Source organism: Gopherus evgoodei, chromosome 1 (genome assembly GCF_007399415.2).
Source record: "Gopherus evgoodei ecotype Sinaloan lineage chromosome 1, rGopEvg1_v1.p, whole genome shotgun sequence".
NCBI lineage: Eukaryota > Metazoa > Chordata > Testudines > Testudinidae > Gopherus > Gopherus evgoodei.
In genome coordinates, this window is record NC_044322.1 from 275,323,403 (window position 1) to 275,345,444 (window position 22,042).

Consider the following 22,042-nt stretch of genomic DNA (forward strand, 5'->3'; position numbering starts at 1 on the left):
TGGAAACATTACAAAGAGGGCCTTTCAACAGGGAAATTAATGCACTGCAGTTGATGTTTAACATCTAAGTAGGTGAAATGGACACAACTTAATAGTAGAAGGAATTGGCAAACACTGAAGATTAAATGTGGCTGCCACAAATGATTGGATGTGTGCAAGTCTATAGGACTAATATTTCAATGAAAACCATTTAGATGGTTCAGATATGAGAAATTAAGAGCATAACTTCTGATGAGGTTTTCCCCCATGGCAGTGGTTTTCAACCTGTAGTCTGTGGACCCACAGGGATCAGCAGACAATGTCTAAGGGGTCCACAAAAGGCTGTTGTTCCCATTAAACAGTGGTTGTCAACCTGTGGTCTGCGAAATGAAAACTTTGAAAGCCAATGTCCTTTATAATTCAAGAGACCCATGTTAAATTAGTGTTCACAGCAACACATAAAACAGTTCAAAATATCACAATAGGGACTTCTTCAGTATCTCTAGCTAGTCCCCTTTAAACAACATACTTGTTACACTGTTTAAAGCAAATGAGTTTCTATTAAAGCGGTAATTCTTCTTTGCAAAAAACACAGATAAGCGCAATTTGGTCTGAGCTTCAAGGTCTCCCAACTTTATAAAACAAAACAAAACTGACTTATTTGTAATGACCGTACCAACACACACACAAAATGATGTTTCCGTATACAGTATTAATATTAGTGTGTGTCTATGACAAACTAGTTGCAATTCGAAAGGAGTAACATCTGATACCATTTTTCTGATCCATGAGTACATTAAAAAAATTTGCTATTTACAACACGTATAAGAATCATAAGGTTTTCAAATGTGAAAAATATTGCCATGACCAGCAAGATTTAAAAAAAAAAAAATTGTGACACTTAAATAACTGTATAAAGCACTATCCAAATGTCAACAAACAAATCCTTACAATATCTTTGTAAACTATTATCATTCCCATCTGTAAAATGGGTAAACTGACAGAAGTTACATTACGTACCCAGGATCACACAGCAAGTAGCAGAACTGAATTTAGAACTAGAGAATTCCTGCTCCTCAATCTGACGCTCTTTTTCCACACATAGGACCACATACTAGAAATTCTTGGATTAGATAAAGTAATGCTTATTGCTTACATTCTGATCAATTCTATATTTAATTTATTTATTTAGCTGGCGCTATATCTTATTGAGACCAGCGAAATTTAAGCAAGTATTATTAACTACGTTCTCCAACCTTCCCTGGCAGAATCTAAATATCTATCCAGTATTAACTTCTGCGGAAGTTTTATTTGGAACAGTTAGGTTATTTTACATATGATACCAAAGATGTATTTGAATTTATGGAATAATTCAAAATATCTTGTCAACAAAGTGAAGTTATACTGTACTACTGTTGTATGCAGTAATTCAGTTGAAAGTACATAGTTCATAAAAATGTTATGCTTACTTACATTTACTTGAGGAAATTGACCAATTATATATTTACTTTTAATGTATTGTCTGATTACTGACAATTATAGACAGACTTAATTATGATGTCTAGACACACAAGCGTTGTTTGTCTGGGGCTGCATGAAGGTAGCAATATTAAGCTTGACAGCCTCTCCCCCACCATTGAAGTGTGGAATGTTTATGTTCCCCTCCTCCATTTTAACCTACATCTTTACAATTGAAGAATGTTATCAAACAAGTCACATGAGCAGTACAATAGGATGAAATATTATGCAATACCAGAGCCAGTAGCAATATCTTTACTAGAATATCTGACAGGCACTAAAAAAGTAATCGGGAAGAAACATACCAACTAGGAGAAATAAAGAATGAAGACAACTGCAATACTTTTAACATGCTTGCCATGTCTCAACTAAATGCACCAAGTACAAAATTACAACATATTTTTGGACATATGAGTTAAACGATTAATTCTAAAACTTGGAACTCTGCGCTTTATGTACAAAGACTATGGATCAATTTTATTGCCCAGCAGTTTGTTCTGTGTCACATTTGTTCTATGTGGGCCTCACTGCAACTTGAGGCAGAGATTCTGTTCTTTGTTCAGTTCACCTAAACTACTGTACAATAGCTATGGTGCAACTTAAATAATGCATAGCTATGCCAACTTTCCCATTTCAATGTGGAAATGCCCTCATTTTTAGTAAGTTAACCTCTGCTACAAAAATCTTTTCAAAAGCAGTATTTGTGGTAACACATATTAAGGTATTAAGGAGTTTAACAATAGGAATGGTTTTCTCCTGGACACTTCACAGATCAGTAAGACATCAACGACCTTGTTTATGGCATTTATAAATGCATCAACACTTTCATGCATAATAATATTACCAGATCAGAAATGAGCCTGGAAACACTTGCTTTTGAGACCTTGCTCATCTTGACCCATCACTGACCTCCTACAGCCACCTTCACTAATTACTGTCATCCCCCCAGGTTATTCCCCACAAGCGCTCTTCTTAGCTCAAGGTGCAGGAAAACTTCTTCTCAGGTCCCATGCATAAGGGCAAGGGCAGGAATCTGTGGCAGCAGCTTCCAGTCCCCTGCGCCCAGCAGGAGCCAGAGGCATCTGCTTGTTGCTCCCCAAATGGTGATGTCCTCAGAGAGTCAGTGCTGAGCCCCAGCTACGCTACGCCCCGCCCATCTGGCACCTACCTGTGGCCCACGACAGCCCTTGCAGAGAAGATCCCGAACCTGAGAGGAAGAAGGAAGCGCCCTTATTACCCACTCTCCACCTGCAGCAACCTCAGCGCAGGATAAAGCAACGCGCATGCGCGGAGGAGGCTGCACTGGAGCTCAGTCACGTGCTCCCATGCAGTCCACCCGTTTGCATCGCTGCTGCTCCGACGCATGCGCGCTGCGCGGGTACCGCGGCGCGGGACAGGGTTCGCGACAAAATGCTGCCGCTGTCGGGACAAAACAAGCCCGGTGTCGCAGCCCGGGCTGTACCTGTGTCCGTGAATCCCGCCACAGCCTCAGCGCTCGCGCTCCCGTCTCTCGCCGCTTCCGCCACAGATTCAAAGCCAGAACCCTATACTGCCGCCTTCCCCCAACTGCACACGCCGGGCCGTTATGCAAATGAGCCCCACATCCCCGCCCTCTGATCACTGGCCACGCCCCTATGTGGGATCGGCCGTGGGGGCTGTTTCATAGCTGGCCAATCCGAACGCCGGCCATCTTGGTGGCATGCAAATCAGCCACAGTATTATTTAAATAAGCGTGTGGCTCCACCCCCTCTCGGGTGGCCGCGGAAGGTTACTGATGGTGAAGTGCAAGCTCTGGCCGGGATTTAAGGTGGAACGCGGCAGCACGCGGCGCGGGTTGAGCTTGGCCGCTCATTGTAGCGACGAGTCCTGCCTGGCAAAGGGATTCCTCACTGCAGCTCTGGGGCTGTGGTACAGGTGCCCCTGCCTGGGGGGCTATGGGGAGTGTCTTGGGGGGCAGGAGGTGTCCTGGCTATCAAGGGTGGGGGGCAGGGGGCTGTAGTGGTGGGTGGGTAGGGAAAGGGGTGTAGAGTTGGGTTGCAGAGTTGGGGTGAGGGGGTGCAGAGTCAGGCTGAGGTGGGCAGAAGGAGGGGGGGGCTAGAGTCGGGGGGGGGCATGGAGTTGGGTGGGCATCAGGGCTATGCCTGGCAGAGGTAAGGGCGGTGTTGGGCAGAAGAGCAGAGCAGCTCTGCCAGCATGAACAGGCAGCATTAGTTCTGTGTCTCAGGGCTTGTCTACATCAGAAAGTTGCAGCGCTGGTGAGGGAGTTACAGCGCTGCAACTTTGAAGGTGTACACATCTGCAGGGCACCACCAGCGCTGCAACTCCCTGTTTGCAGCGCTGGCCGTACTCCCGTTTTGTCTCGGGTGTAGAGGATCCAGCGCTGGTGATCCAGCGCTGGTAATCCAATGTAGACAGTTACCAGCGCTTTTCTTGACCTCCGTGGAAGGAGGAAGCCTCTGGTAATCAAGCTGGTTTCCTTTCCCGGTTTGCTCTCTCGGTCCCGGAGCCACCCAGCAAACCGCAGGGAAGGAGACCTGCTTGCTCGGGGTTCCGGGACCGAGAGAGCAAACCGGGAAAGGAGACCAGCTTCGCCGCGGTTTGCTTTCGCTTTCCCGGAGCCAGCCAGCAAACCGCAGGGAAGGAGACCTGCTTGCTCGGGGTTCCGGGACCGAGAGAGCAAACCGGGAAAGGAAACCAGCTTCGCCGCGGTTTGCTCTCTCGGTCCCGGAACCCCGAGCAAGCAGGTCTCCTTCCCTGCGGTTTGCTGGCTGGCTCCGGGACCGAGAGAGCAAACCGCGGCGTTCCCGGTTTGCTCTCTCGGTCCCAGAACCCCGAGCAAGCAGGTCTCCTTCCCTGCGGTTTGCTGGCTGGCTCCGGGACCGAGAGAGCAAACCGCGGCGTTCCCGGTTTGCTCTCTCGGTCCCGGAACCCCGAGCAAGCAGGTCTCCTTCCCTGCGGTTTGCTGGCTGGCTCCGGGACCGAGAGAGCAAACCGCGGCGTTCCCGGTTTGCTCCCTCGGTCCCGGAACCCCGAGCAAGCAGGTCTCCTTCCCTGCGGTTTGCTGGCTGGCTCCGGGACCGAGAGAGCAAACCGCGGCGTTCCCGGTTTGCTCTCGGCGAAGCTGGTTTCCTTTCCCGGTTTGCTCTCTCGTCCCGGAACCCCCCTTGAAGCCGCCCAACAGCGCTGCAGTGTGGCCACATCTAACACCACTTGCAGCGCTGGTTGCTGTAAGTGTGGCCACTCTGCAGCGCTGGCCCTATACAGCTGTACTAATACAGCTGTAACAACCAGCGCTGCAAAATTTTAGATGTAGACATGGCCTTAGGGCTTGGCTACACTGCTTTACAGCACTGCAACTTTCTCACTCACAGGTGTGAAAAAACACACCCCTGAGTGCAGCAAGTTACAGTGCGGTAAAGCGCCAGTGTAAACAGTGCCCCAGCACTGGGAACACAGCTCCCAGTGCTGCAAGCTAATCCCCACGGGGAGGTGGAGTACCTGCAGCGCTGGGAGAGCTCTCTCCCAGCGCTGGTGCCGCAACCACACTCGCACTTCAAAGCGCTGCTGCGGGAGCGCTCCCGTGGCAGCGCTGTACAGCTCTAAGTGTAGCCATACCCTCAGAGCAGCAGTGGCCCCCAAAGAGTCACTTGTCCCTTTCCTCCTGAAGCATGCAGTATGCTCAACAGACAGTATAGTAGCTCTCCTAGCTACATTCCTAGGGACAAGGTAAGTTGTTGATCCTATTTTACAGAGCAGAAAATGTACTCTAGCCTCTTCAGGGCAGGAGCTGTCTGTAGTTACTGCCTTGTACAGCACTGAGCACATTGTTACTGTCTAACAAACAGCAGCAAGATTAAGTGATTTCTGCAAGGTCACATAGCAAATCACTGGCAACCTGAAGCAGAAACTACAGTCTGGAGTGTGTGTATTTATCCTCTCCCTGACACATCCCATCCCCCCTCTCTCTATCTTGATGCCTTTTACATACTCTGCCAATACTAGGGATCCTTCCTGACTTACATGATTAGAAGTCTGAAGTTATATTACCATCAAACAAAAAACAGTACCTAATTCAGATTTTTGAAATGTAAAGTGTTGTACATATGCTGAGCATTACTATGGTGAACTAGAGTATGTTTTGCAATCACTAAAATTTTCTGTTTTTCTTAGTATCTAATATTTTTCTTATCAAATACATACCATACTGGACCAATGCAGAAATATGGCCTGTTTTACTATGGGTAAGAGAAAGTAAGTTCCCCTTCCAGGTTGAGTGGAAATGGTATTTAAATGAGTGGCTATGCTATAAACACAGTACTAACATCTGTGTCCTCAGTCAAATAAAATATACTGACCAAAATTCTGTTCTTTGGCAGGGCAGCAACATCTATTTGGTTATATAACCCACATGTTTTATAATATGGCATCAAATTTTTATTTTTATTTTACACACATACACCTCCACAAGGGAGAGAAGCCATAGGGAGGACATGTGGATTTTAGTTGAATCAGCTGGCTTTGTTTATGACCAAAGGGTAGGGCAACAGAGGTCTAAAAATATCCATAAATAGGACATGGCAGTTTCTGAAGCTGTATAGTAAGTTTTCATTTAGGGAAAGCATTATTTCAGTTTCCACACATTCACATTTGAGAGTTGAGACAATCAGAGCTCTGGGGGAAGGAGTCTGAGGGAGGTTTTTTAAATATAGTAGTTAAAGACAGCCTGATGGATTCAGTGGCTGAGTAAGACAAGATTAAGAGAGGAATCTGCTGTGACAGTTGGATCCTCATACCTGTACCACCTTGTGTGACCCACTGTGGTTTATAGACAGAGGGAGAGCTAGGAGGGGAACATGCTGTCCTTAGAGAGTACCCAGCCTGCAGAATATCTGTGTATCTATTCTAATGGCTTTAAACTGGGCCACCACGGGCTTCTCTTGTGGTCATAGCCTCCTCATCAGTGATTGGGGGCTGGGGAGACAAAGCAGTGGCCTCTCCCCTAGGATTCCCAGCAGGGACTGTGCCTTGCACTCCTCTGGAAACACAAACACTGGAGAAGCAGGCAGCCAGTGCGTTCCCTGCCTTCCCGGAGGCAGTGGGGTCAGATAGACTTCAGCCCGGGGTGCAGGCAGCAGGTTCCAGCTATAGAGATTTGGACTCTGGTCCCTGGCCGCATGGCTTCAGACTTCAGCCCCCAGGCTCACTAGGTTCCCTCGCCTCCCCACCCCCATTCAGTGCTTACTTTGTCCCCAGGCTTCCTGGGGCTGAGTAAATCTGCTGTGAGAAGCGGTTTGTTAACATCACTACATTTTGTCCCAGTTAAAGTGAAAACAGGGCAGACGTAGTGAGGAAAAGACTTGTAAATTCTTGCCCATGGGGAAAGGATAGTGCCCTAAAGACAGCCTTATAGACATCTAGAGATATCTTCATGATATCTAGGGATATCTTGTATACATTGATCCCAACACCTGTGCCACTTTGGATACAGGCTATAGATCTTTATTTAATCAGCATCTGAAGAGATCCGTCAATTATTAGCCCAAAGACTGAATTGCTGCTAGCTGTGAGGATCCCCAGACTTGTTTGCTGACAAGGCTTTTAAGCACTGTGAAAAATGACAGCCTCTGAGTTCTTTTCGATCCCTTCTAAGTGCTTGTCAAGCCACTCAACAGCAGCGTCATCAGCAAAATGAAGAGCCCTAAGGCCACCATGAAATCTAGTCATTTGACACTCAACAACATGCACCATTGACTGATGGAGATCGCAGTGACTAAGTGGGTCATCGCACAGAATCCCTGCATAGAAGTTGGCTGCACATATTCCTTGGCCAGTTTGGAACCTGTTCAACTGAGTCCAAAGGTGACATGGCATGTAAAATTCTGGCAGTTGAATGGTTGGATCAGTGGCAAGGAAACCATTCCATAAGTCTTTTGCAGACCACTCATTGCGCCATGAGGTTGCTGCTGACAGATTCCAATCTGGCAGTTGAGACCACAGTGGACACCAACCTTAGTCATGCTCTAGGGTGAGTGAAGAGCTCTTAAAATCCAGAAGATGCAGACTTCACGTTATGGCCATGCTACAGAGAGTGAAAAATATCTGAAAGATCAGAAAGGAATATGGGTAGTAAAGTATAGAATTGTAAATATTATGTTGAAATCTTGCATTTAAATATATGTAACACCAACAAAGGGAGGGGGGAGTTAGCACGGGCTAATAGGTTTTCTGCTTAAAATTTCATAAGTATTTCAAATACAACTTACAATGTTTTGTGTGTACTAAATGTCTACTAAGAAATCATATCATATTTTCTCTTTGGGTATGTCTTCATTCACTGCACAGTTAATTTGAGCTCTTGCCCAACCCTCCCCACCACTACTACCACCCAGAATGACTTAGACTTGGAGGTGATTTAAACCAGGATAGCTTACTTAACTGTACTATTAACTGTACATCTTTTGTAACACTCTAAGGCAGGTAGCATGTTTAAAAATGTGCTGGTCCTATAAATTTATAAATATTAGATTTTGTGTTTTACTGAAGCTATGAATTATGTGGTACTGCTACACATTTACAAATATTGTGTGCTTTGAGTACCACTATGCATTCTGCAATATGTCATGAACTAATAAAGATAATATTCTCCAAAAATAGAATTTTGATTGGCAAAAATAGTGCAAAAAACAGGCAATGCAATATCAATGTTTAATAATAATGGAATGGAACTTTAAAATTGGAAAAGCAGCATCTCCTTCACCTTTTCCTGCTGGATTTCCAGGGCCTTTCTCCTATCTGCTTTTTTATTTTCCAAGCTGTCTGCCATGTTGGCCATCCAGGCCCCTTGTTCATGGTCTGATGCAGTAACTGACTTGCAGGATCTCACTGAACATTTCCTCTCTACTCTTTTTCTTTCTTTTCCTCATTAGGGTCAGGCATTCTGTGGAGGTGCAATCCCTCAAGGCTGCAACAGCAGCAGCTGATAAAAGCAGTCACAATGGAAAGAGAAAAATAAGTTTCAAAACAACCTTCCCGTATTCCCATAAAAATCATAGAATCATAGATTATTAGGGTTGGAAGGGACCTCAGGAGATCATCTAGTCCAACCACCTGCTCAAATCAGGACCAATCCTCCAAGACACTTCAGCTGTGGAGTGCATCTGCACAGCACTGCTCTCCAGCCCCATCCACAGTCTGTATGGCCCACCAGGGTGTAATGAGAAGTTGGGGGTAGGGAATTTTGGTTGCATGAAAAATAAAGTCTTGGTCCTTATTCTAAGGGTATGAATGCAGTGTAATGGCACTGAATATTGGCACCATTTTCCACAGGCAGTGATGTTGTTAGCTGATATCTCACTCCTGAGAGTAACAAAGGTACAAAGAGCACATTTGCTACTGGCATCCCGAAGCTCCCTGGGCCCTTATGCCATTAACCTGTTTACCACAATGATGCCAGTCGAGCTCATCATGGAAGCAATAAGGCCGCCATCCCTAGAAACCTCCAGGAGATGATTGCAGAGTATCTCCATGAAAGTTTCACTGAGCTCTCTGAGAAGGCTACAAGGGATATGTATATAAACAGACTGCTACACATGCACCTCTCCCTCCCACCAAGAGGGGAATGAAAAGCACATACTAACTCTACCTCTCTTTGTTGTACTGCTACCTCTTCTCATACATGTAAAACAATGAAAAGTCTATGCCTGTATCTTGTTAACTTGAGGATGGGCTGGGCACCACCTTTTACATGTAAACACTTAAGAAAAAATGTACACATGCACTTACCCAAGTCTCTTCCCCTTCATTGTGCTTGTTGATGGTCAGCTGGCAGGACTGGCTAAACAGATAATGGCTCATAACATGGCTGGACTACCCCGTCACATCTGCTCCAACCTCCTCATTGCTTGTGTCAGGGGTCTCTGTCTTGGGCTCCTCTGTGGTACCATGGTGGTTTGTGAGGTAATGGTGGGGTCTGCAGCTCAGCACCAGATCCATTTCTAGTCTTGTAAGTATGCCTGGGGTAGTTCCTTCACTTTCACATGGCACTGCTATTCATGCCTGTCATACCTCTTTTTCTGCATCCTCTGTACAATCTTTCCATAGATGCCCACAGCTATGCTTGCACAATCTCTTTTCCTTATAGGCCCAGAAGATCCAATACCTCCTGTCCACTCCAGGCCGGAGCATGTCTAGTGTGGTTGGTTGGGCAGTTAGCATCTTTCTTCTGTTGTGTATAAGTGTGCTCACCAAGGTGGGCAATCAGGAAGCATTTCAAAAATATGCATGTCTTGGGAAGTTTTGCCCTAAATGTATGTTTAATTATGTTAATGGTAGTGTTTGTTTGAATTAATGTTTGCTATAATTATTAGTATAAAATGAGTTAATTATAGAACAAAAATCAATGGAGTCCATGATTCAAGATGGTGTCATGCGCAGGGGTGGCAGGTTTGTAGAAATTTTGATGGTGCCCAGAACGCCCAGAGCCTGCTCCCACAAACTCTGCCCCCACACCTGCCTAAAGCTCTGGGAGAGAGTTTGGGTGCAGAAGGGGCAAGAGGTTGGGCTCTGGGAGTTTGTGTGGGGGAGGGGGTCTGGGATGCAGGCTCTGGGATGGAGTTTGGGTGCTGGGTGTAGGCTCTGGACTGGTGGGGCTGAGGGGTGCAGACTCTAGGATGGAGTTTGGGTGCAGGCTCTGGGAGGGAGTTTAGGGGCAGGAGCTGGAGGGGATGTGTGTGAAGGGGAGAGATGCAGGCTCTGGGAAGGAGTTTGGGAGCAGGAGGGGATGTGTGGGAAAGCAGAGGGGGTGCAGGCTCAGGGAGAGGGCAGGGGGGTGCGGCGCTTACCTGGGGCTCCTAGGCAGGGCGGGCCGCGGGGGCCTTTGTGCACTGCCCCCCCCCAGGCACTGTCCCCACAGCTTCCTATTGGCTGCAGGGGCGCTTGGGACGCAAGCAGCACAGGTAGACAGACCCACCCTGCCCAGGAGCCACAGGGAGGGGCCATCAGCCACGTGGAGCGAGGGGGCAGGAAGCTGCCCAGCTCCACTGATGGTGGATGGGGGCCCCAGGTCATTTTAAATCACCCAGAGGATGCGTGGGTGGGAGCACCCAGGGGGCAGAAGGCAGGGCTGAGGGAGAGACCCAGCCTCAAACATTGCTGGAGTCGGGCCTTGGGCCAGGAATATTCCTAGTGCCCAGGCACCACAGGCCCATAGAATTAACTTACCACCTACTGTTGTGCCATAATGACAACTCAGATCCCTTTGTTTCTCCTTTTTGTCAGAACTTTCAAATCTTTTCAAACTAGTGGTGGGAAAAGAGCAATGGCCTCTTAGGAGGCAGTTAGAACCAGCTCAGACTGCTAGGTTCGCACCACTGAGCCTATAAAAAGGGCTGAGTGCCCGAGCATTCTTGCTGTTCATCAGAGAGCAGCCAGCTATCACGCTGATTTGTGCAAATGTCGAGGATCTCCTCAGTGACTCTGGACCCACACCACCAGCAAAGACGACATCACTCATGAACTGTAACACCTACCTATATCCTGATTCCAGTGACATCTTTATCTTCAATCCTAGTTCCAGTAGATCTTCACCAATGGTTCTGTGCTCCTCCCTCCCATAGCCCAAGTCTGGCTGCGAAGCTTGGTTTGAGGTCCAGGATTCAGATCCCAAGCTCTCAAGCTACAGTGAGATACATCACCATCAGTTTTGTCTTACCTGAAGTTGTTTCCTCTGACTTAGTACAGTATTGGGGTAGTTTGTGTTTTCCTTTTGTTTAGTTTAAATATAGCCAAGGTTAAGGGTTGTATGGGTCTCTGGGCTTCACATCCAGTTGGGGGGCAGCCACATTTGCATTGGGTTATTTATTCCTTAATCTTTAACTGTTTTTGAAGCATGCACATCTGTCTCTTTTACATCATACACGAGAGGGAGGTGGGTGGACTGACAAACTGCTTCTACAGGTGATCAGATACTGTATGCCAAATCAAGTTCCTGAGCCTGTTGGCTAGGTTTAACGTTAACACAAGGGGCTTCCAGTCTGCATGACCCTGGGGCAGTGGAGTTTACAGTTGTGACCAGAGCAGTCACTGTTGCAGGGGATGGGGTATCGTGGGACACTAGAGCTCCTGGAGGACACAAGTCATACAATGCCGCCACTTGCACTGTATTGACCTCAGTAAATTGACTGTGGTTCCATGCCATCTGGGGAGGTGGTTTTACTGTGTTGCCATAACAGGGAGCTTACTTAAGCCAGACACAAATTTGAGCGTAGACATATGCAGAAATAGATCAATATAAGATGACTCACATCAACCTAATTGAATAGTGTAGACCTGGCCTAGGTGCTGTGTTACTGCTACCTCTGTATGTTGACTGAGCAGAAGTGTTTTGGTTCATTAAGCACCCTACCAGCTTTGCTATCCTTTGAATTCTGCCTTATATCTCATTTTGTTACCAGTTAATTAGACCTAATTCTATTTTTGATTAACAAAGAAAGATGTGTAATGGTACAGGGGTTTTGTACTGTAAGAGTAAGATACAGATGATTCTGTGCGGTTTGGGAAATTCAGTGCTGAAGACAACAGTTTGCCACAACTTATTACAAAAGTACTGTTTTAAAACCTGTGTAGCCTTGATCGTATTTACAACATTAAAGTACCCTAGTACTTTAGATGCTTGAGATATTGGTAGGCCTATTTTTCATTCAGAATGCTTGTGCATAATCTTTCACTAAAGAGTCTAAGATGTTCAAACTTTGAAAGAAAAATAAATTGTAACAGCTGTGTGACATATTAGCCACCTGGAATCTATTAATGTGACTTGTCTTCCAAAACAAGACTGAAATTAAGTCCATTCTAAACAGCAAACAAAACTTCATTAGCTAAAAAGAAAGACTCTTTAGTAAAAAACAGATTATTTCATCCCATGCATTCTTTGATATGACTAAGTTAGTATGGCCTAATCAAGCAGCTGACATCCTTGAGAGCCTCAATGCTATGGAAACCATTCTACTTTTATGTCATTTTTCTTATTTGTCTGAGAGCATAATGTAATAAAATCTCATTCCATGGGCAAGTTACCAATAGAAAGGTAAAGGAGGTGTCACTTAACTAATAAAAATTTACAGAATCATAATTTCAGTGGTGTCACCCTCTGCAGTGTGGCAGGGAGGACTCACTGCTCCGTCCCAGCTCCCTCCTAGTTGGTATAAATTTTGATAATACAGTGTCATCAGAATGGGTCAAATTGGGTATCATTTGAAAGCACTTTCTCCCATGAACACAGTACCAAACATGACAAACGTAGAGCAATTGTGCAGATATATATTTATTTAAAAATCAACACTTTTTAAAATTATACTTTAACACAAGGATATATTGATCTTTAGTGTAATTCTAGGAAAGTTAGCCTGGACATTTGGGACTGAAAATAGTTATTCATTAAAGTCATGATCAGTGTTGTGTCCATCTAAGGCACCACTGCTAGACACATTGTCACACAGATGTTCATCTGTGCAGCACTCATGCATCTCCATACAAGGCAGGCTGCTGGCCAAATATTTGCAGTGTGGTGAGCATATAGACTTTGCACACAAGCGTTTGATTAGCTAAAGAACTGATTCAAGAGTGCATGGTATTTCACATGTAACTGGTGTGATCAGTCCACCCTCCAAGACCCATCCAGGCCCGAGAGAGGAGTGTAGTTTTGGATGCACTCAGTCATCCCAGAGTCATTCCATTGCTTGATAATTTGCACTCTTGCTGTTAGCAGGTATAAATGCACCCCTTGTCAGTGGCAATTTTTCTACATTTGTCTGATTCCTGGAAAACATCCACCAATGTAGTTTTGCAAGTGTCATAATGTTGGTCTTCAACTGGTAAACTCAGCATATGATCATCTCCAGTGCATTTACGACCTCATCAGTGACTGTCTCAGCTGAATCAAATATCTTCCAGTAAAATAATTTGGTCTTTCCAACCAGCCTTCCAATAGTATCACTTCCTGGTGTGGAAACCTGGTATGGTGGTGTCTTTTAATGGTTCGAGTGACAGGAACACATCTCTGATGGCTATACAGTGCTGTTCTTCAGCAGCAGGCACAAAACCAGAATCTTGTGGAAGTCTTGAGTAGCATCCCACAGAAAGCACTAGAACATTTGAGTTGTGCAAAAATCTGGAGTTTAGTAGCACCTCTCTCTGTGACACTGATGGCATGCAAGATCATGTGAGTGTCAGCCTCCTCATGGGAACTACAAAGAAATTCTGCTGAACAGTGTGAGGTAGCAGCTTCATTATGCCATGTGACAATTAAATTCTTCAAACAGTTCTCATGCCTGGAGTATTTTTCCTACAAAGTGTCCATTTTAAGTCATCCTGTGTGCAAGTATGGGAAAGTAGCTTTATCATTATGACATTGGAGATGTTCATGAAGTCAATGATTTTTGTATTGGACAGGTGCAATACCATCAAATCTCTTTCTGATAATATTTATAATGGTTTCCTCTGCATACATGTGAGACATGAGATGGACATCATAGATCTCTGTAGTCTCATCATGAAATCTCATAATTAAGATTCTGTCATGGGTATTTTTAGTAAAAGTCAAGGACAGGTCATGGGCAATAAACAAAAATTCACAGAAGCCACAACCCGTCCCTGACTTTTACTAAATATACTCCAGGGGAGACAGACAAACAGTCAAACCGCTGCCCAGGGCTGACCTCCAGCAGTTGCTCCAGTCTGGCTGATAGTCCTGTGACAGGGGCTGACCCCCGCTGCTCCAGCGGCCCTGGGGCTGGCTGCCAGTCGCTGCTCTGATAGTCCCAGGGAATGCTGCCAGCCACTGTTCTGATAGCCTCTGGATTGCTGATCCATTGTCTCAGGGCTGACTGCCAGCCAGCTGTTCCCGCAGCCCTGGGGACCGCTACTCTGGCAGCCCTGGGGTTGTCCACCAATCGCTGCTCGGGTGGCCCTAGGCTGACCACTGGTTAGCTGCTCTGGCAGCCCTGGGATTGCTGCTCAGGTAGCCATGGGGCTGACTGCAGGCTGCTGCTGCTCCAGCCCTGTCCCAGAAGAAGTCTTGGAGGTCCCGGAAAGTCACACAATCCAGGACCTCTGTGACAGAATCGTACCCGTACTCATAATAAAACCATATCTCAGCAGGCGTTAACAGTGTCTGGTTTGGCAAGAGCTTGTATCTCAGCCATACCATCTATGATTGCTATCTTGAAAGGGCTCTGCTGGCATATGACCATGCAAGATGTGCATTAGTTTGTTTTTTGCTTGACAGATATGCATCCTTCCATCACACTCAAACATCAGTTGTGGTACCACCGAGAACTCATACTTTCCCAAAATCTCATGTAAATCAACATCATGCTGGGATCCAGATATGACCAGGAGACAAGTAAAATTGACCTCTCTACGGTTAGCTTTGTAATAGTCTCTACCATTTTCACTGACTTTTTTCTTTACATCTGAGCACAGCTTTAGTCTGTTCTTCTTGATTGAAGCCCATAGACAGAAGAACTGATAAATTGTCATGGGATAAGAGTGAAGGTCCTCTCATGGATCAGTAACTAGTTAAAAGATAGGAATCAAAGGGTAGGAATAAATGGTCAGTTTTCAGAATGGAGTGAGGTAAATACTGGTGTCTCCCAGGGGTCTGTACTGGAACCAGTACTGTTCAACATATTTATAAATAACCTGGAAAAATGGGTAAACAGTGAGGTGGCAAAATTTTCAGATGATACAAAACTACTCAAAATATTTAAGTCCAAAGAAGACTGTGGAGAGTTACAAAGGGATCTCACAAAACTGGGTGACTGGGCAACAAACTGGCAGATGAAATTCAGTGTTGATAAATGTAAAGTAATGCACATTGGAAAACATAATCCCAGCTATATATATAGAATGATGGGGTCTAAATTAGTTGGTACCACTCAAGAAAGATCTTGGAGTAACTGAGGATAGCTCTCTGAAGACATTCACTCAATGTGCAGTGGCCATCAAGAAAGCCAACAGAATATTGGGAATCATTAGGAAAGGGATAGGAATAAGACAGAAAATATTGTATTGCCTCTATATAAATCCATCGTATACCCACATCTTGAATATTGAGTGCAGATGTGGTCGCTCCATCTCAAAAAATGTATATTAGAATTGGAAAAACTACAGAAACGAGCAACAAAAATGATTAGGGGTGTGGAACAGTTTCAATGAGAGGAGAGATTAATAAGACTGGGACTTTTCAGCTTTGAAAAGAGATGATTAAGGGGGGATATGATAGAGATCTACAAGATCATGATTGGTGTGGAGAAAGTATATAAGGAAGTGTTATTTACTTCTTCTCATAACACAAGAATTAGGGGTCACCAAATGAAATTAATAGGCAGCAGGTTTAAAACAAACAAAAGGAAGTATTTCTTCACACAATGCACTCAAGCTGTGGAACTCTTTGCCAGAGGATGTTGTGAAGGCCAAGACTATACCAGGATTCAAAAAAGAACTAGATAAGTTTATGGAGGATCAATGGCTATTAGCCAGGATCGCAAGGATGCAAAATCATGATTTGAAGTGTCCCTAGCCTCTGCTTACCAGAATGGGCAACACAGGATGGATCACTTGATGATTATGATTGCTCTACAGCCAAAATGCTTCTGAAATAAATGTAGTCCAACTTTACTAATTCTGGGTCACTAAAAACGAAAATGGTGCTTAAAATTGTTGATTGGCTCTAGTTTTCAAGATATGCTATTGGGTCAGTATATATGACCCTTGATTTGGGAATGGCGGAGGAGAAGTGAGTTAAGGGAAGGGATCTCAATTTAAACCAGAAATGACTAAAATACATCTTTGACTGGATCTATGAATAAATCTATGACTGGGTTTGGACAGTACTTGCTTTTTAGGCAAAACAATGAATGCTGCAATCTGAAGCTGGTATTGCGTCATACATGATATGAATTGCATCATGTTATTCCTAGAAGTCATGGATGATGCAATCATAAGGAAGCTTACATCACTCTGCTGAACAAATTGCCCTATATCAGCTCTAGAAATCATACAGTGTGGTGTCAGTGTTTGATTTTGCAAAGGGACACATTTCTGTTTAGCCAAAGTGAGCAGAGATGCCTCGCACTTGTGTGAACAGTGCAGATAACTTCTGCTATGTTTGTGGTGAAGTGACTTTTGCATCACAAAAGCGCAGTATAACCACTATGGTTAAGAAAGCCTATCACCTTTCTTTCGGCTGCGAAATTGGAGATCAGGACAAGAGGTGGGCCCCACACATATGCTGCAACACTTGTGCAACAAATCTTGGCCAGTGGTTGAACAGGAAAAGGAAATCTATGCCTTTTGCAGTGCCAATGATTTGGAGAGAGCCAACAGATCATGCCAGCAATTGTTACTTCTGCATGGTGCCTCCAGTTGGGAAAGGTGTGTCAAAGAAGAAAAAGTGGACTGTGCATTACCCAAACATTCCATCAGCTATACGCCCAGTACCCCACGGAGAAGGACTGCCGGTTCCTGATGCACCAGAATCATTCTCACTTGAGTCAGACAAGAAAGAGGATGAACCTTCTGGTCCTGAACCATCAATGTCACAGGACCCACATTTTCTCCCATCCTCCTTTTCTGAACCACACCTCATAACACAAGGTGAACTGAATGACCTTGTCAGGGATTTGGAACTACCCAAGAGTAAGGCAGAGCTGTTGGGCTCCAGACTACAGCAGTGGAATCTCCTGGCAGGCTATCAGGGCAAATGGAGTGCATCAATACTTGCAGACTATTGCTGGACAGTGACAAGAGATGCTCCATTTAATGACTACAAGAGACAAGCCAAGAAGCGCCGAGTAGACACTGAATAGGACTAAACTATGTACATAATAGTTTTTTGCCTTTTGTTTCATAATAAATTTTATTTATATAACCCTTTTGCTGATTTTTAAACAGGACAGGTGAAATATTATCATGTAAAGTAACCATAAACATATGAAAATACCTAGGTTTACAATTTATGATTAAAACTCTACTATCTACATAATATACATAGACATAAAATATAAAAACTTAAATATCTTAGAAACAGTTGCCAATCAGTTGTTTTAATTGTCATATTTGAATTCAGCACATCAAAATACATAATAAATATCACATTTTATCTCTGAAGCAGACGACTTCTCAAAAATTGTAGACCAGTGTTACCTGTTCCGTTCATCCCCTCAGAAGCACCTGGCATTAGCCACTGTCAGACAACAGGATACTGTGCTAGATGGACCATTGGTCTGACCCAGTATGGCCATTCTTATGTTCTTAATTTTTTGGGTTTTGAAGGCTTCATATGTGTCATGACCCAAAGTATCCATTTGACTGACATCTTTAGCTATCTTGTCACCCAAGACTGCTCTTGTCATGATGTTAATGAGCTGGTCCGTCATACATGAATGGATTACCAGTGTGAGAAAGCTTATCCTATAGCTTTAAAATTAACTCTTCTTGGCATTTAAAGGCACCTAATGAGTCTAGATTGTGCTTGGTTACTTTTGAGGAAGTCATCCCAGCCCAAGGCCACTCAGAGGATTCAGGGGACCTGTGGCAGGGCGGGGGAGCTGCAGCGCCTGTACATCCGGCGGTGGTTCAGGTCTTCGGTGGCATGTCGGTGGCGAGGGGGCCTTCAGTCGCTCCGTGTCTGTGGCAGCACTGAAGGGCCCCCCGCCACCGAAATGCCGCTGAAGACCTGGAGCGACTGGAGGGCCCCCCGCCACCAAAATGCCGCTGAAGACCTGGAGTGACTGAAGGGCCCCCCGCTGCCAAAATGCCACAGAAAACCTGGACCAGCATTGAAGGGCCCCACGTCACTTAAATGATGGCCAAAGACCTGGACTGTCTCCGGGCCAGGGCTCGCGGGGCCTGGGGCAAATTGCCCCACTTGCCCTCCTCCCCCAGGCGGCCCTGTCCCAGACATGCTTATCATTTGTTTGAAATTCAGTGGAGTTCTGGGATTAGGCAGGAAAAAACACAGGGTGTTATGCCCACCAACCCCCCAGTGCCTATCACTGTTCTGTTTTTATGCTCCAGGGCTTCATTTGAACCAAGTGCAGAAGAGAACTGGCAACCTTTTAATAACCCAATTTCCTTTTCAAACTTCTTCCCATCTGTCAGTGTCAGACTTTTCTATACCTCTTATTTCAGTGAGATACCCAGGCAATTATTGCAAAATAGTTGGTTAAATCGAAATCAAAAAAGTATTTCACAACATCTTTCAGTGCTGCAAGGTGCAATTTCCAATTAATAGTCCTGACAGAGAGAATACAGAGCACCAAAGATTTAACCATTTGTATATATCACTGAACCATCCCAAAAGTTGGCTTTGTCACTAATTCAACCTCATTGAACTACCTGACCTGTTTTGTAATGTTGCAGCCCTCCATGGTGTGAAACAGAAAGCACAATGTACAGTGAATGTGTGGAACTGGTTTCGCGAGTCCAGTAACCTTTGGGAAATGACTTCAAACACATCAGTATGCTTTTCAAAGATGATATCTGGGCAGCATTTTTGAAGGGCGTGTACTTTCTTTAAGTATTTGATTCACAGTACTGTAACAAGTGGCTGCTGACATCTTAACCACTGCCTTATTACAACTGTTTTGGCATAATAAACAAAGCTGATAATCAGTTACCACTGGACAACTTATTTTTTGCCTATGATAGCAATTAAACTTTTAGCACTCCTTCCATTTATAGTTGTGATGCTGGTGGACCAGGTGCCAGCTCATGGCAAGGCCCCAAGCCTCACTGAACACTGACAAATACATAGCTGGAAACCAGTCTTGCTCACCTGTGTGTTAGTATTGTTAAGATAAATATTAGAGTTGTGAGAATATGTTGGAGCAGCAAAGAATCCTGTGGCACCTTATAGACTAACAGACGTTTTGGAGCATGAGCTTTCGTGGGTGAATACCCACTTCCTCAGATGCATGTAGTGGAAATATCCAGGGGCAGGTATATATATGCTAGCAAGCAAGCTAGAGATAACGAGGTCAGTTCAATCAGGGAGGATGAGGCCCTGTTCTAGCAGCTGAGGTGTGAAAACCAAGAGAGGAGAAACTGGTTCTGTAGTTGGCAAGCCATTCACAGTCTTTGTTCAATCCTGAGCTGATGGTGTCAAATTTGCATATGAACTGAAGCTCAGCAGTTTCTCTTTGAAGTCTGGTCCTGAAGTTTTTTTGCTGCAGGATGGCCACCTTAAGGTCTGCTATAGTGTGGCCAGGGAGGTTGAAGTGCTCTCCTACAGGTTTTTGTATATTGCCATTCCTAATGTCTGATTTGTGTCCATTTATCCTTTTCCGTAGAGACTGTCCAGTTTGGCTGATGTACATAGCAGAGGGGCATTGCTGGCATATGATGGCATATATTACATTGGTGGATGTGCAGGTGAATGAACCAGTGATGGTGTGGCTGATCTGGTTAGGTCCTGTGATGGTGTCACTGGTGTAGATATGTGGGCAGAGTTGGCATCGAGGTTTGTTGCATGGATTGGTTCCTGAGCTAGAGTTATTATGGTGCGGTGTGCAGTTACTGGTGAGAATATGTTTCAGGTTGGCAGGTTGTCTGTGGGCAAGGACTGGCCTGCCACCCAAGGCCTGTGAAAGTGTGGGATCATTGTCCAGGATGGGCTGTAGATCCTTGATGATGCGTTGGAGGGGTTTTAGCTGGGGGCTGTATGTGATGGCCAGTGGAGTCCTGTTGGTTTCTTTCTTGGGTTTGTCTTGCAGTAGGAGGCTTCTGGGTACACGTCTGGCTCTGTTGATCTGTTTCCTTATTTCCTCGTGCGGGTATTGAGGTGCCATTGTCATCATGAACAGGTCTGACTACCAAAAGGAGGCCGTCAGACAACTCTCCAATACCAAATTCTACAGGCCACTTCCCTCAGATCCCACTGAGGAATACACTAAGAAACTACAGCATCTACTCAGGACACTCCCTACACTAACACCAGAAGAAATCAGCATACCCCTAAAGCCCCAACCAGGGTTATTCTATCTACTACCCAAGATCCACAAACCCGGAAACCCTGGACACTCCATCATCTCGGGCATTGGCTCTCTCACTGAAGGACTGTCTGGATATATGGACTCTCTACTCAGACCCTATGCCACCAGCACTCCCTATCTCCGTGACACCACTGATTTCCTGAGGAAACTACAATGCATTGGTCACCTCCCAGAAAACACCATCCTAGCCACCATGGATGTAGAGGCTCTCTACACAAACATCCCACACACAGATGGAATACAAGCTGTCAGGAACACTATCCCTGATGATGCCACAGCACAACTGGCTGCTGAGCTCTGTGCCTTTATACTCACACACAACTATTTCAAATTTGATGACAATATATATCTCCAGATCAGTGGCACTGCTATGGGCACCCGCATGGCCCCACAATATGCCAATATCTTTATGGCCGACCTGGAACAACGCTTCCTCAGCTCTCGTCCACTCACGCCCCTTCTCTACCTACGCTACATTGATGACATCTTCATCATCTGGACCCATGGGAAGGAGACTCTGGAAAAATTCCACCACGATTTCAACAGCTTCCACCCCACCATCAACCTCAGCCTGGACCAATCTACACAGGAGATCCACTTTCTTGACACCACGGTGCAAATAAGTGATGGTCACATTAACACCACCCTATATCGAAAACCTACCGACCGCTATGCCTACATTCATGCCTCCAGCTTCCATCCCGGACACATCACACGATCCATTGTCTACAGCCAAGCATTGAGGTACAACCGCATCTGCTCTAACCCCTCAGACAGAGACCAACACCTACAAAATCTCCACCAAGCATTCTCAAAACTACAATACCCACATGAGGAAATAAGGAAACAGATCAACAGAGCCAGACGTGTACCCAGAAGCCTCCTACTGCAAGACAAACCCAAGAAAGAAACCAATAGGACTCCACTGGCCATCACATACAGCCCCCAGCTAAAACCCCTCCAACGCATCATCAAGGATCTACAGCCCATCCTGGACAATGATCCCACACTTTCACAGGCCTTGGGTGGCAGGCCAATCCTTGCCCACAGACAACCTGCCAACCTGAAACATATTCTCACCAGTAACTGCACACCGCACCATAATAACTCTAGCTCAGGAACCAATCCATGCAACAAACCTCGATGCCAACTCTGCCCACATATCTACACCAGCGACACCATCACAGGACCTAACCAGATCAGCCACACCATCACTGGTTCATTCACCTGCACATCCACCAATGTAATATACGCCATCATATGCCAGCAATGCCCCTCTGCTATGTACATCGGCCAAACTGGACAGTCTCTACGGAAAAGGATAAATGGACACAAATCAGACATTAGGAATGGCAATATACAAAAACCTGTAGGAGAGCACTTCAACCTCCCTGGCCACACTACAGCAGACCTTAAGGTGGCCATCCTGCAGCAAAAAAACTTCAGGACCAGACTTCAAAGAGAAACTGCTGAGCTTCAGGTCATCTGCAAAT

General features: G+C 45.3%; 1 protein-coding gene across 1 annotated transcript in view; it reads right to left on the minus strand.

The window, feature by feature from the left end:
- ATF7IP (activating transcription factor 7 interacting protein) overlaps positions 1-3,149 on the minus strand; it is a 172,152-nt gene extending 169,003 nt beyond the window's left edge. Inside the window, exon 1 of the mRNA XM_030548102.1 lies at positions 2,960-3,149. The gene's annotated coding sequence lies outside the window, so the exon portion shown is untranslated. The remainder of the gene's footprint in view (positions 1-2,959) is intronic.
- Positions 3,150-22,042: the final 18,893 nt, after the last annotated feature.